The following is a 16,234-nucleotide window of genomic DNA, read 5'->3' on the forward strand; positions in this document are numbered from 1 at the left end:
AAATTGTTCACTTTTTCACAAATTTTTTCACAAACTTTCAGTTTCTCACTGAAATTATTTACATACTGCTTGTGCAATTATGGCATAAATGGTTGTAAATTCTTCTCTGGGATCCCCTTTGTTCAGAAATAGCAGACATATATGGCTTTGGCATTGCTTTTTGGTAATTAGAAGGCCGCTAAATGCCACTGCGCACCACACGTGTATTATGCCCAGCAGTGAAGGGGTTAATTAGGGAGCATGTAAGGAGCTTTTTGGGGTAATTTTAGCTTTAGTGTAGTGTAGTAGACAACCCCAAGTATTGATCTAGGCCCATTTTGGTATATTTCATGCCACCATTTCACCGCCAAATGCGATCAAATTAAAAAAAAACGTAAAATTTTTCACAATTTTAGGTTTCTCACTGAAATAATTTACAAACAGCTTGTGCAATTATGGCACAAATGGTTGTAAATGCTTCTCTGGGATCCCCTTTGTTCAGAAATAGCAGACATATATGACTTTGGAGTTGCTTTTTGGTAATTAGAATGCTGCTAAATGGCGCTGCGCATCACACGTGTATTATGGCTAGCAGTGAAGGGGTTAATTAGGTAGCTTGTAGGGAGCTTGCAGGGTTAATTTTAGCTTTAGTGTAAAGATCAGCCTCCCACCTGAAACATCAGACCCCCTGATCCCTCCCAAACATCTCTCTTCCCTCCCCTACCCCACAAATGTCCCCGCCATCTTAAGTACTGGCAGAAACTCTGCCAGTACTAAAATAAAAGGTATATTTGGGCTTTTTTGTGCATTTTTTGTTAGCATATTTACATATGCTTCTGTGTAGGGATCCCCCTTAGCCCCCAACCTCACTGATCCCCCACTAAACAGCTCTCTAACCCTCCCCCTCTGACTTAATGTGCGCCATCTTGGGTACTGGCAGCTGTCTGCCAGTACCCAGTTTAGTGAAAAAAAATGCTTTTTTTTAAATAAAATATGTCCCTTTTCTGTAGTGTAGCTTTCCCCCCCCCCCCCAAGACCAACCCCCCACCCCTTCCAGATCCCTTAGATGGTTTTGAAAAAAAGTTTATTTAATTTTTTTTTACTTTTACTTTTTTACTTTTCTGTAGTGTAGCGGTTCCCACCCGCTCCCGCCCCGTGCACGCGCCCGCCCGCCACCCCCCATGCACGCGCGCGCGCCCGTGCGCGCCCCCGACGGTCCCGATCCCGATCCCGCCCCCCGTGACGTCACGCGCAACACCGATGGCCGCCCACCCGCCTCCCAATTCGGCTCCCACCCACCAACGATACCGGCCATCGATGTCCGGTGCAGAGGGGGCCACAGAGTGGCTCTCTCTGCATCGGATGGCCATGTATGGTTATTGCAGGATGCCTCCATATCGAGGCATCACTGCAATAACCGGAAAGCAGCTGGAAGCGAGCAGGATCGCTTCCAGCTGCTTTCCACACCGAGGACGTGCAGGGTACGTCCTCAGGCGTTAACTGCCTTTTTTTTGAGGACGTACCCTGCACGTCCTCGGTCATTAAGGGGTTAAGGGGGGTTTGGGTTAGATTAGGGGTATGTGGGTGGTGGGTTTTAATGTTGGGGGGGTTGTATTTTTCTTTTACAGGCAAAAGAGCTGAATTCTTTGGTGCATGCCCCACAAAAGGTCCTTTTAAGTGCTGGTAAGGTAAAAGAGCTTTGAACTTTTTAAATTTAGAATAGGGTAGGGCATTTTTTGGGGCTTTGTTATTTTATTAGGGGGCTTAGATTAGGTGTAAGTAGCTTAAAAATGTTGTAATATTTTTAAAATGTTTGTAACTTATTTTTTTTATTTTTTGTAACTTAGCTTTTTTTATTTTTTGTACTTTAGTTAGTTTATGTAATTGTATTTAATTGTAGTTATTTGTAGTTAATTTATTTAATTAATGTAATGATAGTGTAGTGTTAGGTTTAATTGTAACTTAGGTTAGGATTTATTTTACAGGTAAATTTGTCTATATTTTAACTAGGTAGCTATTAAATAGTTAATACAGGTAATTTTGTATTTCTTTTAGCTAGGTAGTTATTAAATAGTTAATAACTATTTAATAACTATTCTAACTAGCTAAAATAAATACAAAGTTACCTGTAAAATAAATATAAATCCTAAGATAGCTACAATGTAATTATTAATTACATTGTAGCTATCTTAGGGTTTATTTTACAGGTAAGTATTTAGTTTTAAATAGGAATAATTTATTTAAGTATAGTGTAGTGTTAGGTGTAATTGTAACTTAGGTTAGTTTTTATTTTACAGGTAAATTTCTCTTTATTTTAGCTAGGTAGCTTTATTTTTAGCTAGGTAGCTATTAAATAGTTAATAACTATTTAATAGCTATTGTACCTAGTTAAAATAAATTGAAATTTGCCTGTAAAATAAAAATAAATCCTAAGATAGCTACAATGTAATTATTATTTATATTGTAGCTATATTAGGGTTTATTTTACAGGTAAGTATTTAGTTTTAAATAGGATTAATTTCGTTCATAATAGAAATATTATTTAGATTTATTTAATTAATATTTAAGTTAGGGGGGTGTTAGGGTTAGTGTTAGACTTAGGTTTAGGGGTTAATAATTTTATTACGGTGTAGGGGGGGCAGGATAGGGGTTAATAAATTTATTATAGGTGGCGACGGTGTGGGGAGGGCAGGATAGGGGTTAATAAATTTAATATAGGTTGCGGCGGGTTCAGGGAGCGGCAGTTTAGGGGTTAAACTATTTATTTAGTTGCGGCGAGGTGCGGGATCAGCAGGATAGGGGTTAATAACTTTATTATAGAGGGCGACGGTATAGGGGGGGCAGGATAGGGGTTACTAGGTATAATGTAGGTGGCGGTGGGCTCTGGGAGCGGCGGTTTAGGGGTTAAGACATTTATTATAGTTGCGGTGGGCTCCGGGAGCGGCGGTTTAGGGGTTAATATGTATAGAGTAGCTTGCGGTGGGCTCCGGGAGCGGCGGTTTAGGGGGTAATAACTTTATTTAGTTGCGGTGGTGTAGGGGGGACAGATTAGTGGTGTTTAGACTTGGGGTACATGTTAGGGTGTTAGGTGTAGACAGCTCCCATAGAAATCAATGGGATGTCTGGAAGCAGCGAACTTGTACTTTCGCTATGGTCAGACTCCCATTGATTCCTATGGGATCCGCCGCCTCCAGGGTGGCGGTTTGAAAACCAGGTACGCTGGGCCGTAAAAGTGCCGAGCGTACCTGCTAGTTTTTTGATAACTAGCAAAAGTAGTCAGATTGTGCCGCACTTGTGTGCGGAACATCTGTAGTGACGTAAGAATCGATCTGTGTCGGACTGAGTCCGGCGGATCGAAGTTTACGTCACAAAATTCTACTTTTGCCGGTCTCTAGCCTTTGATAACTAAGGCGAATCAGCCTCGCCACAGATACGCTGCGGAATTCCAGCGTATTTGAGGTTGACGGCTTGATAACTACCCCCCCAAGGGTTAATAAAAAAGTTGGACAAAACACATTAAAATAAAGTATTACATACATATATATATGTGTTTGTATAAATATTGCTAGATGACGTAGTGTACTGCAAACATTTTACAATAAATGCTCTCAAGAATTAGAACATTATATTTTTTATCAAGGCATAAAGAATTTACTAGACGTGCAAAAATTCATACTTTATTTTTCAGTTTGTAAACAAATAATGTAGGTATCCTCTTTCTTTGCCAATTACTTTGATCTGACACCAGATATTTGATATCAAAAGTGCAATTTAAAATATCTAAATAGCTGACTTCTAAGTACTAATAGGGCTCTTTTTCACGTTCTCAGTATACTGTAATTAAGCCTTTTTTTCTAGGTATGTTACAGTATGATAAACTTGTTTTTTTACGTCATATATGAAAATGTGAGGATTTTGAGGTTTACACTTATACAGTGTCAGTTACATTTTCTAAGGGAGGCTTGTCTGTGTATCCAAATAGTGGTCCTATTATAGATAGCTAGACCATTATGGCACTGACAAATGAGGCAAGTACGTAACCCAGGAAATGGAGGCCTGCACTGAAATAAGCATGGACATAACTGCTAGGGGTGATCCAGTTGCTGATATCATTGACAGATATTCTTTGTGTCCTCATATATAAATATATAAACATATTTATTGCATATATGTGCAGAACAGAACATCTGACCATTTAATAGTTTTAGGTAGGAACCCTTTAAATATGTCAAGGGCACTGGAAAATCAGGCAAAATCTTGAATCTTATGATATATGGAAGCCTTATTATTCTATAGTAGTTTTGCTTAATACAGAAACCTGTCTCTCTGCTTTAGACACAGCATCCACTTCTGCACTGTCACATGGGGGTCTCCACTTCAGCCACACTCCTAGGTCTGGCAATAGAAAAGTAGGTGGTGTTGGTATTTTACTTTCCTCCCGTTGCACCTTTCAACAAATACAGCCCTTCTCTTCCCTCACATTTTCTTCATTTGAAGCACATATGATTTGTTTATTCTCTTCCCTCTCTATACGTGTTGCAGTCATATACCGCCCCCCTGGCTCCTCAACTCAATTTTTAGATCACTCCTGCCTGGCTTCCTTATTTAATTTCCTCAGACACCCCTGCCCTCATTCTTGGTGGCTTCAACATCCCTCTTGACAATCCCACTGCCTCCTCTGCAAAACAACTTCTGCAACTCACTTCCTCTTTCGGCCTGTCACAATGTACTGACTCTCCCACTCACAAAGATGGTCACTCCCTCAATCTGATTTTCAGCTATTGATGCACTATTTTAAATTTCACTAACTCCCCGTTTCCTCTGTCTGACTATCATCTCCTCACTTGCAACATCACATCCCTCCCTACAACTCCCCCTCCCTCTACCCCTCACACCAAACTTCACAGAAGCACTAAGTTATTAGATCAGCAACAGCTTGCTAGCTCTCTCGAACCTCTCCTCTCTTCCATCCCCTCCTTTTCCTACCCTGACCAATCAATCTGCCACTATAACTCCACCCTTACATCGATCATTGACAATTTGGCCTCACCTACAATAGCTCAGAAACCGCACTCTCATCTTCAGCCCTGGCACACTCCTCTGACACGGTACCTACGCAGATGTTCCCGTACTGCTGAGCGACACTGGAGAATATCTCAGAGTTCAGCTGACTTTCTTCACTACAAGTTCATCTTGAACTCCTACTATTCTGCCATTAATTTTTATAAGGAATAATACTTCTCTACTCTCTACTCTTTCCTCTAACTCAAAAAATCTGTTTTTCACGTTCAATACTCTTCTCCGCCCACCCCCACCTCCAAATACAACTTCTCTCTCAGCTCAAGATTTTGCCAGCCACTTCTATAACAAAATTGACTCCATCAGATATGAAATCAGCTCTCAAAAATACTACCAATCTCCCATCTCTTCAAAAGCTCACAATCATCCAAAACCCAAAATTTTGCCCCTGTTACTGAGGAAGAAGTTTCTGCCCTTATACTGTCCTCCCACCTCACTACCTATCCCCTTGACCCCACCCCCTCACAGCTACTCCCCTCCCTATCTTCTACCCTTACCCCTATACTCCCACACATAATCAACCTCTCCCTCAGCACTGGTATATTTCCCTCATCTCTAAAACATGCACTGATCACACCTATCCTCAAAAAACCTTCTCTCGATACAACCTCCCCATCCAACTACCGCCCTATTTTCCTACTCCCTCTTGCCTCAAAGCTCCTTGAATAGCTAGTATATGCACGTCTATCCCATTTCCTTACACTAAACTCTCTTCTTGACCCACTGTAATCTGGATTTCATCCCCATCACTCCACAGAGACAGCAATTGTCAAGATTACCAACGACCTACTTACAGCAAAATCCAAAGGTCACTTCTCTCTGCTTATCCTTCTTGATCTGTCTGCAGGCTTTGATACTGTTGACCACCCTCTTTTGCTCGAAACCCTCCAATCCTTCAGCATCTGCGACACAGCTCTCTCGTGGTTCTCTTCCTATCTATCTAACCGTACCTTTAGTGTAGCCTTCTCTGGAGCATCCTCTGCCCCATTACCACTTTCTGTTGAGGTACCTCAAGGCTCTGTCCTCGATCCCCTTCTCTGTTCAATCTACACGTCATCATTAGGTTCCTTAATAAAGTCCCATGGGTTTCAATACCATTTGTATGCCGATGACACCCAAATCTATCTCTCTGCACCAGACCTACCTCCTTCCTTACGACCTACTTACAGCAAAATCCAAAGGTCACTTCTCTCTGCTTATCCTTCTTGATCTGTCTGCAGGCTTTGATACTGTTGACCACCCTCTTTTGCTCGAAACCCTCCAATCCTTCAGCATCTGCGACACAGCTCTCTCGTGGTTCTCTTCCTATCTATCTAACCGTACCTTTAGTGTAGCCTTCTCTGGAGCATCCTCTGCCCCATTACCACTTTCTGTTGAGGTACCTCAAGGCTCTGTCCTCGATCCCCTTCTCTGTTCAATCTACACGTCATCATTAGGTTCCTTAATAAAGTCCCATGGGTTTCAATACCATTTGTATGCCGATGACACCCAAATCTATCTCTCTGCACCAGACCTACCTCCTTCCTTACTAACCCGTGTCACTAACTGTCTTTCTCATATCTCATCTTGGATGTCCTCTCACTACCTTAAGCTAAATCTCTCCAAAACTGAACTCCTTATTTTTCCCCCTTCCTCCAAAATCTCCACTCCCCAATTTTCTATAACTTTTGATAATTCCATCATTTCCCCTACCCCGCATGCCCGATGTCTTGGGGTCACACCTCACTCAGACCTTTCTTTCACTCCTCACTTTCAGTCCTTGGCTAAATCCTGCCGCTTCCACTTTAAAAACATCTCTAAAATTAGACATTTCCTTACACAAGACACAACTAAGATTTTAATTTACTCTCTCATCCTTTCCCACCTCGACTATTGCAAGTCCGTCCTCTCTGGTTTCCTAGTCGCCGCCTAGCTCCTTTACAATCCATAATGAATGCCTCTGCCAGGCTCATCTTACACTACGCTCTTCATCTGCTGCACCTCTCTGCCAATCCCTTCACTGACTTCCTCTTGCCTCCAGGATTAAACACAAAATCCTCACTCTGACATACAAAGCCCTCAACTGCACTGCTCCCCCCCTATATTTCAGACCTTATCTCCAAATACTCTCCCTCCCGTCCCCTTCGCTCTGCTCACAATCTCCTACTCTACTCCTCTCTTGTTACTTCCTCGCAATCCCATTTACAGGACTTCTCCAGACTGGCTCCCATCTTGTGGAACTCTCTGCCTTGCTCCACAAGACTCTCCCCTAGTTTTAACAGCTTCAAACGCTTCCCTAAAGACTCTATTATTCAGTGATGCATACAACCTACACTAACCTTTCCTAACTCCATTGCTTTCCCTTTGAATCCCTTAGAATGTAAGCCTATGAGCCCAGCTGTTTGTAGATCGCCTTCATAAGAGCCAACTACAACAGTGCAACTCTTGTCAGGGCCCTCTACCCATTTGATCCCTGTAAATGTTATCTTGTATACAGCCTATGCTTATAGCGCTGCGGAATCTGGTGGCGCTCTACAAATAACTGATAATAATAATACAAACACAGGTTTTTTTTCACTATAGGCAGGGTGTTTCGCCCTCTTTGGGGCGCGTCAATATGATGTAGGTGCTATGTTATTGGACTCAATCATTGATTTTAGGTTTACGGATATATGCCAGTTTTGCTGATGATTACATTAATTTTTGTAACCACACTTGCAAAGGGTGAAATGAATGCTTGAGGAGAACAGCAGCACCAACCATAGACAGCCTGTTTGGGCCATTTAGGGCTGATCCCTCCATTGTATTAATATTAGCAAAAAACAAATATACTTATCTGTGCAAAATTGCAACACTTAATAATAATAATAATAATAATAATAATAATAATTAATAATAATTCAAAATCCATTTCAATATAATGGGCAGCCCTATAGCAAAGGGTGGAATGCTCGAGGACATCAGCATCAACCATAATGACTTGAGTGAGAAAGCATCCCAAAGTAGCGAAACAGGCTGCCTTTGGTTGATGCTGTGTTATTTAAACCTCATGTATTTCACAGTTTGCTACACTACTGGTTTAAACTGACAGGAGCATAAGGGGTGCCATATTAAAAATGCATTTTTAATTAGTAATACACTCTGTGGGATAATTTGTATATTCTACCCATTGTATATTTATTCCTTGCTGAACTAATTAAATGGAGGGTTTATCTCTCTCTATTAACAGCAATACATTTATTTGGTACAATGGGAGTCCCTGCTCTTACATGGGTGTAAGTGCAGACCCTGTTCCAAGGAGCTTACAATCTAGTGTTTAAGTGCTTTGCTCAAATAGCTTACAATTTTGTATTTAAGGAGAACTTACCTCTGGGTACTTACAGTGTAGAGAAATAAAAGAAATCCCTGATGAAAGTGTAAGGACTGTTTATTCATCAGCTGGTGTTTGCGTTCTGACCCTTTAAGTCATCAACTTCTGCCTATTTAAGTCACCTCCTACTAACCTTCATTGCTGGCTAATTAAGAATCCTCTGCATCTTTGTTCCTTACCTGAATAGCATTTGCTACGCTTCTTGACCGTTGGCTACTTAGAGCTTTTTACCTGGTTTCCTCTATCAGTTACCTCTGGAGGCAGATTGAACCTACTACCTGTCTTGCTTCCTGTAAACCTGCACAGGCTGGCTGGCCACATCTTTGTACGAGCTTCCTAACACCTCACAGAGGTAGTCACATCGCAACAACACTGACGTCATCAGCTACCGACAGCAGTAGCCTCTTCTCCTACCAGAACAACTCGGTAGAATACAGGTCATCAGAATCCCAGTCTGTCAGACTGCCTGCTGAATCAGAACACACTGCGGTAACGTAACATGCCATTTGTGAACCTTGTGTTAGTATGTCTATATATTAACTGCATTTACTTACGGCTGATATTAAGTCACAGAGGTAACCTGTAAAGCTTTCAAATTTGGTTGCCTCCGTGACACAAAACCCTATTTTACCAAGTTGCTGTTTAGAACACAGGGATTGAATAGTGCTGCATATAACTATTAAGCCTAAAACGTTTAGTTTATTACAGTAAGACCACTCAGCATGTGACATAACACTAGTCCCTCTGAAATCTTCAATCTTACTGCCACTGCCATAGTGTATTCCAGCCTTGTTTATACTGCTTGCCAGAATTGAATCACTCTGTGCATGTCTTGAAAGTATTTTTCATCCAATTCAAGAACATAGGTGCATGACACACTGTACATTATAATGCAGTATTTTTTTTTAGCTTCTAATGTGAGGTATAAAATACAGGACCATCCCATGACGTATCAAATATTGTGCTTCACTAGGACTCTTGTGCTTCACAAATCCAACAGTAGTACTTGTCCCACAGTGACTGTAGACATTCAAGTTTAGTGTCACAGACATGGTAGTCCTTGTTCCAGGGTGCTGCAGTTCTCAGATAAAATTGTAAACCAGCTGCAAGGTGCTTATACTGTAACCTAGTAGTACTATTGGTGTCCCTATGTCAAGGCATTTATTGAGGATATAAGTGCAAACATATTAATCATATCATTGTATTCTCTTCGTCAAGATCCTTAACATTATTACATTATTCAGGTATGTGCAGTGAGAGTGGATTTAAGCCATTCAATTTGATTTTAATATCAGTTTATTAAAGTTATAACGGTGTAATTATGCTTTATTGTTGGTGTTATGATTTAAGTTCTAGTGTCACATAGATGATTTGTACATCTTATATCAATAAGCCTTGAAAAGTACAGAAAGCTTTAAACATACAGAACCAAAATAAAGCTAAAGATTTTTATGAAATGGGAAAGTAAAGGAAAAGCGCGACAGAAATGTGAGAAATTATCTGAACTCACCACACATGTCTGTGGGCTCTTGGAGCAGGATTTGTATTTACAATCTAGTGTGGTAATGAGATGTCTTGCTCAAAGAGCCTACAAATTTGTTAGTCTCAGAAAATCTTAGCTTAGATGCTTACAGTTTAGTAATATAAAAAACCTTGAAGGACATCTGGCATCAGCGCTCTGATCTGAATTTATTTCAGATTGCCAGTTGCCTTTTTTTCGTATGGGTCAAGCAGAACAAACAGCTGCATCAGATGCTGCACCTTACATTACAGTGTTTAATGAGGGTCCTAGCACCAGCGAGTTTGCAGTGTGAGGACATCTCCCATCAGCGTGTATACTGCTGGCCAGATGCGCATCAGACTGATCTGAATTTATTTCAGATTGGCAGTTGTCTTATCTTCATCCAGGTCAACCAGAACAAATAGCTGCAGCAAATGCTGCACCTTACAGTACAGTGTTTAATGAGGATCCCAGCACCAGTGAGTTTGCAGCGTGAGGACATCTGCCATCAGCGCATATGCTGCTAGCCAGATGCGCATCAGTCTGAATTTATTTAAGATCGCCATTTACCTTTTCTTCATCCAGTGAGTTTACAGCATATAAATTGCAGACCTATGCTGTCGGGTTTATATTCCAGGCCTTTACTAGAAGTCCTTGCTTTAGAGCATTTGCAGACTAATGATGCAGTAATTCTTGCCATCCTTAAAGCTGGTTTAAAGCCTTTACTTCCTGCTTGGCGTGTCCTACAGTTATGGCTATAATGCTTATAATGCTATAATATGTTTAAAATAATTATTTTAAAAACTAAAATATTTATTTAATTATATGTATTTTTTTAATAAAAGTGGGAAGATAATATTGATCATTATTATGTACAGTTTGTATGCTATGTTTTGTCTCAGAATACTGGTGCCTGTAGAAACCTACAAAGTTTAAGCTATTACTTCTGTCATTTATCTGTATTTTTTTACAATGTATATAAAGATGACTTAGTATTATTCAGTTACTGAGTTGGGGTGATCATGGTAACGCTACCTGTAACAATTGGTGTTTATATCTGCAGCTCCCACCGGATTCCATTTGCATTGTGTTGGAGATAGTCACTGTTCTTCATACCAGCACATGTTTAGAACTGTGGTTGTAAAGCACTAGCTGTACTGTAATGTGCTAGCTGTGAAATAAAGATATAAGATAACTCATATTTACATGTCAGGGATTACTGAATCTCAGCAGGATCAGTCTGGCAACTCTAGTAAAGTGAGCAGCAGTTATGAGGGTGGTGGTTTTGTGTTGTCAGTTGGTTTTGTGACATAACTGCTGCATCACTTAAGCCACTCCCCTAAGACTGTTACCATGACAACCATGCATCACATTATACCATGACTGTCAGTTTAGCCCTTAGTTATGTTATTAGTGTAGCTTTAACATAAGATGTTTAATTATGCATAATAAAACAACTTTGTAATATACTCATTTATTTTGCCCCTTTTCATGTAATTTATCTCTGATAATTGTATATTGAGTTGGAACTGCATCCTGCTGACTTTTCAGAGCTAACTCTGCATCAAATATTTCCTTATTGGCTTTAATAGATAACAATTGCAACACAATTCACTTTATATTAACTTAATGGCAATGATTAGCCTTGTTGTCTGCCTACTCAAACTTATTAGGCTCCTCCAAATAAGACGAGTGTTGGGTGCAGTTTTTCTATGGAAAACCAATTGAAGTAAACAGGATTTTATTTTGTTAAGCAAATGTTTACACTTGGCTGATATGTTATTCTGTAGAACGGTAACAGAAATGTCTTGTAATTACAAGGTGTTTACTGTCACTTTACGTTCTAACAAAACTCCCATTATAAATCTTGAGTTTCCAGTGCTTATATGTTAGGAAATGATTATTAAAATTACATGAACTGCTTTGGTCTGGTAATATCTGCAGAGCTATGGCTGAGCCTCAGGATCATGTCATGTGATTACCTCTGGGGTTCCCAGTCATACTAATTAGCATATGTAATTGTGTGGTGTTGTTGGGAAACTATAGGTGTTAGGTCTGTCATTATTTAATAGTAGATTCTCCACATTTAGAAGCCTTTATGTCTGTATCAATTTTTTTATTAATTATAGTTGATCTGAACCATATAAATAGGGTGTCCAGTATTTTAGCAGGCTGTCCAGTACAATCTCTACTAAAATACTGGGCACTTAAAGACCCCTGTCAGCTAAATCTAAAGGGCCTTCTAGGCCTTTGTGCATTCGAAATATGATTCAAAAAGAAGTTACAATTTGCATTTTATATTATATTTATTACAGGCAACCATGGAGGTGTTCAATCATTGCTGGGTGTTTACTTCTGGCAGCCAAGGGGTCACATAACTACTACGTACATGTGCTACTGGCAATCAAAGGGATAAAATGACTGCTTAGTTGTGAAAAATATTTGTGGTGGGTTTAAGGGTGGGGCCTAAGGTTTAGCTTTTGGAGGGACATTGTGTGAACCCAGCTAAGCCCCTTGTCCAGTAACCTATAGGTCGTCCAGTATTTTTATGGAGCGCAGCTGGCAACCCTAAGGACAGATGCAACAGAACAATGATCCCAAGCACACCCACAAATCTACAACAGTATGGCTGAAAAAGAAAAGAATCAAGGTGTTGCAATAGCCCAGTCAACGTCCAGACCTCAACCTTATTGAAATGCTGTGGTGGGACCTTAAGAGAGCTGTGCATAAACAAATGCTTGCAAACCTCAATGAACTGAAGCAATGTTGTAAAAAGAGTGGGCCAAAATTCCTCCACAATGATGTGAGAAACTCATAAAGACATACAGAAAATGATTACTTCATGTTATTGCTGCTAAAGGTGGTTCTACAAGCTATTGAATCATAAGGTGTACTTAGTTTATCACACATAGATTCTCCATTTTGGCTATATTTTTGTTAAATAAATCATAACACAGTGTAATATTTCATGCATTGTTCCTCCGAGGTTGTATTTACCTATTTTTAAGGCCTGATATGGACCAGATGATTGTTACCATAGAATTCAAAGAGGGTGTACTTTCTTTTTCACATGACTGTGTATATATATATATATATATATATATATATTACCAAAAAACCATCAGATATACAGTGCCCTCCACTAATATTGGCGTCCTTGGTAAATATGTCTTAATTGTTTAACCTTTTGATCTTTTGTTTAAAAAATACACATAAATACTCTGCTCTCATGGATATCAAACAGTTGCAACAATTGTTCAACCATGACTTCTTTTTTCACAGAGGTATAAATATGAGGTAACACATAGGCCAAATTCCCTTAGTCATTCATCACAATGGCTAAGACCAAGGAATATAGCTGGGATACGCAGCAAAATGTTGTTGAGCTTCACAAAATGATAAATGGCTATAAGAAAATAGCAAAAGCATTAAAAATGCCAATTTCTACCATCAGGGTAACAATTAAGAAGTTCCAGTCAACAGGAAATGTTATGAATCAACTTGGAAGAGGAATTGTGTCTATATTGTCTCAACGCACTGTGAAGAGAATAGTTTGAGTGGCCAAAATATCGCAAAGGATCACAGCTGGAGAATTGCAAAACTTAGTTGCGTCTTGGGGTACCTCATGCTCATGGTTAAATATGGTGTTTTATGTGTATTTTTTTAACAAAAAGATCAAAAGGTTAAACAGTCACTAAAGACAAATTTCCATAGCCTTCTTTACTCATATTTACCAAGGGTGCCAATATTAGTGGAGGGCACTGTATATTGAAATATTTATTTAAGAATAAATAGAACATATTCTGCTATGTGAAGAACATTGGATTGTGGAATATTAATTAATCCATGTCAGGTTAGCGCACTTTGGTAAAACAAGATCCGGTTTGCATGCATGTGCCAAGTTAGTGCTCATGCAAAAACTTTTTACTTTCAACTTGTAATACGTGCGCTACCCCAGGCGTATAAAAAACTTCTAGCGGAGTTAGTGCGAGAGCGGGAGTGATAAATAGTGTTCCACTCGTAATCTAGTCCTAAATGTATAACATTGTTACAAATATTGTTGTGAACACTGCTCACCTCCTGTGCTTATCCTCTTAGCTCACTGTCCCTCACATGCCAGCCCTTGCTCACACTTACTTTCCCTCTCCCTTGCAGACAGCCTTTCTCTTCCTCTTCCTCACATATAACTCCTGCTCACCCTTCATCACCACACTAACACATTTCGTGTGTGGCATTACCTATACTGGGCCAGATTACAAGTGGCGTGCTGTTTAGGGATTTCGCTCACGCGCAAACGCCTCCAGGAATAAACTTTTAACTCGCACATATTTTAAGTTCACAGTAAAATGTTTGCGCATGAGTGAAAGCCAACACACGCTAATTTCAGGGCTAAGAATATTGCCACAGTGCTAACTTCTTCTCCCCTTTGGGGCATATGTATCACGCTCCGAATGGAACTTGATGCCCCGTGTCACAAAGACCGCTGCTCCATAACCTGTCCGTCTGCTCTGAGCAGGCGGACAGACATCGCTGGAAATCAACCCGATCGAGTACGATCGGGTTGATTGACACCCCCTTGCTGGCGGCCAATCTGCAGGAGGCGGCGTTGCACCAGCAGCTCTTGTGAGCTGCTGGTGCAATGCTGAATACGGCAAGCGTATTGCTCGCCGTATTCAGCGAGGTCTGTCGGACCTGATCCGCACTGTCGGATCAGGTCCGACAGACCTTGATAACTAGAGGCCATAGACTTCAGACTACAGTGCTAACTCAAAGGTAGTTATGAATATTTTATGATTTTATTTTTTGATGTATATAAACGTTTATTACAAATGGTGATAAAACTTTATTCTGGGGCCCAGTTTTTCTACATGGCTGGCTAGATTTTGCCTAGGGATAGTTTTTTAAGGCCCTCTCACTGTGAGTACAGGTTGGGAGGGGCCTAATTTCGCGCCTAAATTGCACAGTAGTTTTTGCAGCTTGAGACATCCAGCTTCCCTGAAGGAGTCCCCTAAACATATAGGACCTCTCTAAAGGATTTTTGTGCCTTCCAAAGTCATTGTATGGGCAGGTAGGAGCCACAGTAGAGCTGTGGTAGTTGGTTGTGACTGTTTAAAAACGTTTATATCGTTTTTTTTATCCGGTTTTGAAACTAAGGGGTTAATCATCCATTTGCAAGTGGGTGCAATGCTATTTCAGTCTATTATACACACTGTAAAAATTTCGTAAAATTTACTGTTTTTTTCACTGTTTTGCAGTTGCTGTGATTGTTTTTTTCTCTTAAAGGCACAGTACCGTTTTTATTTTTTGCTTGTTCACAGTTATTAAAGTGTTTTCCAAGCTTGCTGGTCTCATTACTAGTCTGTTTAAACATGTCTGACATAGAGGAAACTCATTGTTCATTATGTTTAGAAGCCATTGTGGAACCCCCTCTTAGAATGTGTACCAAATGCACTGATCTTACTATAAGTTATAAAGATCATATTCTGGCTTTAAAAGATTTATCACCAGAGGAAACTGACAAGGGGGAAGTTATGCCGACTAACTCTCCCCACGTGTCAGAACCTATGACTCCCGCTCAAGGGACGCCCGCTCTAGAGGCGCCAAGTACATCTAGCGCGCCCATAGGGTTTACCTTACAAGACATGGCGGCAGTTATGGATCATACCCTTACAGCGGTATTGTCCAAACTACCAGGGTTACAAGGAAAGCGAGACAGCTCTGGGGCTAGGAAAAATACAGAGCACTCTGACGCTTTAGTAGCTATGTCTTATATCCCCTCACAATATGCAGAAGCTGAGGAAGGAGAGCTTCTATCTGTGGGTGATTTTTCTGACTCAGGGAAGATAATTCAACCTGATTCTGATATGTCTACATTTAAATTTAAGCTTGAACACCTCTGCGTGTTTCTCAGGGAGGTTTTAGCTGCTCTGAATGACTGTGACACCATTATGGTCCCAGAGAAATTGTGTAGATTGGATAAATACTATGCAGTGCCTGTTTACACTGATGAAACCTAAGAGGTTTTCAGAAATTATTACTAAGGAATGGGATAGACCAGGTGTACCGTTCTCTCCCCCTCCTGTTTTTAAAAAGATGTTTCCCATAGATGCCGCTACACGGGACTTATGGCAAACGGTCCCTAACGTGGAGGGAGCAGTCTCTACCCTAGCTAAGCGTACAACTATCCCCGTCGAGGACAGTTGTGCTTTCCTAGATCCAATGGATAAAAAGTTAGAGGGTTACCTTAAGAAAATGTTTATTCAACAGGGTTTTATTCTCCAGCCTCTTGCATGCATTGCCCCTGTCACTGCTGCTGCGGCCTTCTG

This window comes from Bombina bombina, chromosome 6 (genome assembly GCF_027579735.1).
Source record: "Bombina bombina isolate aBomBom1 chromosome 6, aBomBom1.pri, whole genome shotgun sequence".
NCBI classification, from domain to species: domain Eukaryota; kingdom Metazoa; phylum Chordata; class Amphibia; order Anura; family Bombinatoridae; genus Bombina; species Bombina bombina.